This window comes from Leucoraja erinacea, unplaced genomic scaffold (assembly GCF_028641065.1).
Source record: "Leucoraja erinacea ecotype New England unplaced genomic scaffold, Leri_hhj_1 Leri_1530S, whole genome shotgun sequence".
Taxonomy (NCBI): domain Eukaryota; kingdom Metazoa; phylum Chordata; class Chondrichthyes; order Rajiformes; family Rajidae; genus Leucoraja; species Leucoraja erinaceus.
Genome location: NW_026575815.1, coordinates 9,666 through 16,468, shown reverse-complemented (window position 1 = coordinate 16,468; position 6,803 = coordinate 9,666).

The window sequence follows — 6,803 nt, the reverse complement described above, 5'->3', positions numbered from 1 at the left end:
TACCGAATGGTATGTTGGCTTTCATAGCAAGAGGATTTGAGTATAGGAGCAGGGAGGTTTACTGCAGTTGTACAGGGTCTTGGTGAGACCTCACCTGGAGTATTGCGTACAGTTTTGGTCTCCTAATCTGAGGAAAGACATTCTTGCCATAGAGGATTTGAGTCTAGGAGCAGGGAGGTTCTACTGCAGTTGTACAGGGTCTTGGTGAGACCACACCTGGAGTATTGCGTACAGTTTTGGTCTCCAAATCTGAGGAAGGACATTATTGCCATAGAGGGAGTGCAGAGAAGGTTCACCAGACTGATTCCTGGGATGTCAGGACTGTCTTATGAAGAAAGACTGGATAGACTTGGTTTATACTCTCTAGAATTTAGGAGATTGAGAGGGGATCTTATAGAAACTTACAAAATTTTAAGGGGTTGGACAGGCTAGATGCAGGAAGATTGTTCCCGATGTTGGGGAAGTCCAAAACCAGGGGGTCACAGTTTAAGGATAAGGGGGAAATCCTTTCAAAACCGAGATGAGGAGAACTTTTTTCACACAGAGAGTGGTGAATCTCTGGAACTCTCTGCCACAGAGGGTAGTTGAGGCCACAGTTCATTGGCTATATTTAAGAGGGAGTTAGATGTGGCCCTTGTGGCCAAGGGGATCAGAGGGTATGGAGAGAAGGCAGGTACGAGATACTGAGTTGGATGATCAGCCATGATCATATTGAATGGCGGTGCAGGCTCGAAGGGCCGAATGGCCTACTCCTGCACCTAATTTCTATGTTTCTATAACCCTCCATTCCTTTCCCATCCATATAACTATCCAATTCATTTTTAAATGATAAAAAAGAACCTGCCTCCACCACCTTCACTGGAAGCTCATTCCACACAGCCACCACTCTCTGAGTAAAGAAGTTCCCCCTCATGTTACCCCTAAACTTCAGTCCCTTAATTCTCAAGTCATGTCCCCTTGTTTGAATCTTCCCTACTCTCAGTGGGAAAAGCTTTTCCACGCCAACTCTGTCTATCCCTCTCATCATTTTAAAAACCTCTATCAAGTTCCCCCTTAACCTTCTGCGCTCCAAAGAATAAAGCCCTAACTTGTTCAACCTTTCTCTGTAACTTAGTTGTTGAAACACAGGCAACATTCTAGTAAATCTCCTCTGTACTCTCTCTATTTTGTTGACATCCTTCCTATAATTAGACGACCAAAATTGTACACCATACTCCAGAATTGGCCTCACCAATGCCTTGTACAATTTTAACATTACATCCCAACTTCTATACTCAATGCTCTGATTTATAAAGGCCAGCACACCAAAAGCTTTCTTTACCACCCTATCTACATGAGATTCCACTTTCAGGGAACTGTGCACAGTTATTCCCAGATCCCTCTGTTCACCTGCATTCTTCAATTCCCTACCATTTACCATGTACGTCCTATTTTGATTTGTCCTGCCAAGATGTAGCACCTCACACTTATCAGCATTAAACTCCATCTGCCATCTTTCAGCCCACTCTTCCAACTGGCATAAATCTCTCTGTAGACTTTGAAACTCTACTTCAAAAACGGGAAAGCAGACTATTATCTAAATGGTGGCCGATTGGGAAAGGGGGAGATGCAGCGAGACCTGGGTGTCATGGTACACCAGTCATTGAAGGTAGGCATGCAGGTGCAGCAGGCAGTAAAGAAAGCGAATGGTATGTTGGCTTTCATAGCAAGAGGATTTGAGTATAGGAGCAGGGAGGTTCTACTGCAGTTGTACAGGGTCTTGGTGAGACCACACCTGGAGTATTGCGTACAGTTTTGGTCTCCAAATCTGAGGAAGGACATTATTGCCATAGAGGGAGTGCAGAGAAGGTTCACCAGACTGATTCCTGGGATGTCAGGACTGTCTTATGAAGAAAGACTGGATAGACTTGGTTATACTCTCTAGAATTTAGGAGATTGAGAGGGGATCTTATAGAAACGTACAAAATTCTTAAGGGGTTGGACAGGCTAGATGCACGAAGATTGTTCCCGATGTTGGGGAAGTCCAGGACAAGGGGTCACAGCTTAAGGATAAGGGGGAAATCCTTTAAAACCGAGATGAGAAGAACTTTTTTTTCACACAGAGAGTGGTGAATCTCTGGAATTCTCTGCCACAGAGGGTAGTTGAGGCCAGTTCATTGGCTATATTTAAGAGGGAGTTAGATGTGGCCCTTGCGGCTAAGGGGATCAGGGGGTATGGAGAGAAGGCAGGTACGGGATACTGAGTTGGATGATCAGCCATGATCATATTGAATGGCGGTGCAGGCTCGAAGGGCCGAATGGCCTACTCCTGCACCTAATTTCTATGTTTCTATGTTTACAAGGGGTCACAGCTTAAGGATAAGGGGGAAATCCTTTAAAACCGAGATGAGATCTTTTTTCACACAGAGAGTGGTGAATCTCTGGAATTCTCTGCCGCAGAGGGTAGTCGAGGCCACAGTTCATTGGCTATATTTAAGAGGGAGTTAGATGTGGCCCTTGTGGCACCTCATATTTATCAGCACTAAACTCCATCTGCCATCTTTCAGCCCATTTTTCCAAATGGCCTAAATCACACAGACTTGGAATAAAGGGGAGGTCATTTAAGACTGAGGTGAGAAAAAACCTTTTCACCCAGAGAGTTGTGAATTTGTGGAATTCCCTGCCACAGAGGGCACAGCGGAGGCCAAGCCACTGGATGGATTTAAGAGAGAGTTAGATGGAGATCTAGGGGCTAGAATGGATGGAAGCACCTCACACTTATCAGCATTAAACTCCATCTGCCATCTTTCAGCCCACTCTTCCAACTGGCATAAATCTCTCTGTAGACTTTGAAACTCTACTTCATTACCCACAACCCCAGCTATCTTAGTATCATCTGCATACTTACTAATCCAATTTACCACACCATCATCCAGATCATTGATGTACATGACAAACAACAGCGGACCCAACACACAGATCCCTGTGGCACCCCACTTGTCACTGGCCTCCAACCTGACAAACAACCATCCACCATTACATAGAGATTTCTGACCGACATACACTATAAACCCACTGACTCCCATGGCTATCTGGACTACACTTCTTCCCACCCTGCTTCCTGTAAGGACTCCATCCCCTACTCCCAATTCCTCCATCTACGCCGCATCTGCTCCACGGATGAGGCGTTCCACACCAGGTCATCTGAAATGTCCTCATTATTCCCCTCCTCCACCATAGATGAGGCTCGCACCAGGGTCTCTTCCATACCCCGCAACACTGCTCTCTCTCCCCATCCCCCCACTCGCAACAAGGGCAGAGTCCCCCCTAGTCCTCACCATTCACCCCACCAGCCGTCATGTACAACAAATAATCCTACGTCAGTTTCGCCACCTCCAACGTGACCCCACCACTCGCCACATCTTCCCATCTCCCCCCATAACTGCCTTCCGCAAAGACCGCTCCCTCCGCAACTCCCTTGTCAATTCTTCCCTTCCCTCTCGTACCACCCCCCTCCCCGGGCACTTTCCCTGCAACCGCAAGAGATGCAACACTTGTCCCTTTACCTCCCCCCTCGACTCCGTTCAAGGACCCAAGCAATCGTTCCAGGTGCGACAGAGGTTTACCTGCATCTCTTCCAACCTCATCTATTGCGTCCGCTGCTCTAGATGTCGGCAGGTCTATATCGGTGAGACCAAGCGGAGGTTGGGCGATCGTTTCACCGAACACCTCCGCTCGGTCCGCAATAACCAAGCTGACCTCCCGGTGGCTCAGCACTTCAACTCCCCTTCCCACTCCGTCTCCGACCTCTCTGTCCTGGGTTTCCTCCATGGCCACAGCGAGCAGCACCGGAAATTGGAGAGTCTGCATCCTGGGGGCATGAACATCGAATTCTCCCAATTTTGTTAGTCCTTGCTGTCTCCTCCCCTTCCTCAGCTCCCCTGCTGTCTCCTCCCATCCCCCAGCCTTCGGGCTCCTCCTCCTTTTCCCTTTCTTGTCCCCGCCCCCGATCAGTCTGAAGAAGGGTTTCGGCCCGAAACGTTGCCTATTTCCTTCGCTCCATAGATGCTGCTGCACCCGCTGAGTTTCTCCAGCTTTTTTTGTGTAACCATCCACCATTACTCTCTGGCATCTCCCATTCAGCCACTGTTGAATCCATCTTGCTACTCCACCATTAATACCCAACCATTGAACCTTCTTAACCAACCGATCTTACTCGGATGCAAGCCAAGGAATGGCATCATTGTTAGCTGTTAATTGGAAATAATCACCTCAGCAAATTGACAATATCTTTGAAAGTCAAGTGTCAAGTCACATTTATTTATATGGCACATTTAAAAAACAACTCTCGTTGGCCAAAGTGCTTTACAATTGTTATAAGAATAGTATGGTGCATACATGGTAAATGGTAGGGAATTGAAGAATACAGTTGAACAGAGGGATCTGGGATAAACCGTGCATAGTTCCTTGAAGGTTGAATCTCATATAGATAGGGTGGTAAAAGAAAGCTTTTGGTATGCTAGCCTTTATAAATCAGAGCATTGAGTATAGAAGCTGGGATGTAATGTTAAAATTGTACAAGGCATTGGTGAGACCAAATCTGGAGTATGGTGTACAATTTTTTGGTCGCCCAATTATAGGAAGGATGTCAACAAAATAGAGAGAGTACAGAGGAGATTTACTAGAATGTTGCCTGGGTTTCAACAACTAAGTTACAGAGATAGGTTGAATAAGTTAGGTCTTTATTCTCTGGAGCGCAGAAGGTTAAGGGGGGACCTGATAGTCCTGAGCCACCGGGAGATAGAAACATAGAAACGTAGACAATAGGTGCAGGAGTAGAGGCCATTCGGCCCTTCGAGCCTGCACCATTTGCCATTCAATATGATCATGGCTGATCATCCAACTCAGTATCCCGTACCTGCCTTCTCTCCATACCCTCTGATCCCCTTGGCCACAAGGGCCACATCTAACTCCCTCTTAAATATAGCCAATGAACTGGCCTCAACTACCCTCTGTGGCAGAGAGTTCCAGAGATTCACCACTCTCTGTGTGAAAAAAGTTCTCCTCATCTCGGTTTTAAAGGATTTCCCCCTTATCCTTAAGCTGTGACCCCTTGTCCTGGACTTCCCCAACATCGGGAACAATCTTCCTGCATCTAGCCTGTCCAACCCCTTAAGAATTTTGTAAGTTTCTATAAGATCCCCTCTCAATCTCCTAAATTCTAGAGAGTATAAACCAAGTCTATCCAGTCTTTCTTCATAAGACAGTCCTGCCATCCCAGGAATCAGTCTGGTGAACCTTCTCTGCACTCCCTCTATGGCAATAATGTCCTTCCTCGGATTTGGAGACCAAAACTGCACGCAATACTCCAGGTGTGGTCTCACCAAGACCCTGTACAACTGCAGTAGAACCTCCCTGCTCCTATACTCAAATCCTCTTGCTATGAAAGCCAACATACCATTCGCTTTCTTTACTGCCTGCTGCACCTGCATGCCTACCTTCAATGACTGGTGTACCATGACACCCAGGTCTCGCTGCATCTCCCCCTTTCCCAATCGGCCACCGTTTAGATAATAATCTGCTTTCCCGTTTTTGCCACCAAAATGGATAACCTCACATTCATCCACATTAAACTGCATTTGCAAAACATTTGCCCGCATACATGGTAAATGGTAGGGAATTGAAGAATACAGTTGAACAGAGGAATCTGGGAATAACCGTGCATAGTTCCTTGAAGGGGGAATCGCATATAGAGAGGGTGGTAAAGAAAGCTTTTGGTGTGCTGGTCTATATAAATCAGAGCATTGAGTATAGAAGTTGGGATGTAATGTTAAAATTGTACAAGGCATTGGTGAGGCCAATTCTGGAGTATGGTGTACAATTTTGGTCGCCTAATTATAGGAAGGCTGTCAACAAAATAGAGAGAGTACAGAGGAGATTTACTAGAATGTTGCCTGGGGTTTCAACAACTAAGTTACAGAGATAGGTTGAATAAGTTAGGTCTTTATTCTCTGGAGCGTAGAAGGTTAAGGGGGGACCTGATAGAGGTCTTTAAAATGATGAGAGGGATAGACAGAGTTGATGTGGACAAGCTTTTCCCTTTGAGAATAGGGAAGATTCAAACAAGAGGACATGACTTCAGAATTAAGGGACAGAAGTTTAGGGGTAACATGAGGGGGAACTTCTTTACTCAGAGAGTGGTAGCGGTGTGGAATGAGCTTCCAGTGGAAGTGGTGGAGGCAGGTTCATTGGTATCATTAAAAAAATAAATTGGATAGGCATATGGATGAGAAGGGAATGGAGGGTTATGGTATGAGTGCAGGCAGGTGGGACTAAGGGAAAAAAAAAATTGTTCGGCACGGACTTATAGGGCCGAGATGGCCTGTTTCCGTGCTGTAATTGTTATATGGTTATAATAAATAAATAATAAAACATATTAAAAATAAAATTGAAATTGAATTTTAAACATAAAAGCACAAACACAGAAAGTCCACGACACAACATAACATAAATGGCATCAAGGTGAGGATGGCACCATAGTCCAGCCAGCCTCCCCTCCGTGTTCATCCGTAGTCGGGGCCTTCCGAGCACCCGCAGTCGCCGCCCCGGGCGGCCCGATGTTCAGGCCCTCACGCCGGGCTGGTGGGACGCCGACGGTGAGCATCCTCCTCCTCAGCGGCCCGGACCTCCCGATCAGCCGCCTCCCGCTGCCGGAGTCTGCAGCTCCCGAGTCCGCAGGCCGAGCCGGGCAGAGTCGCAGGACCCCGCGCTGTCCATCAGCGCCGCCCGCGTTGGGAGCTCCGCAAACCGCAGCTCAGTGATGT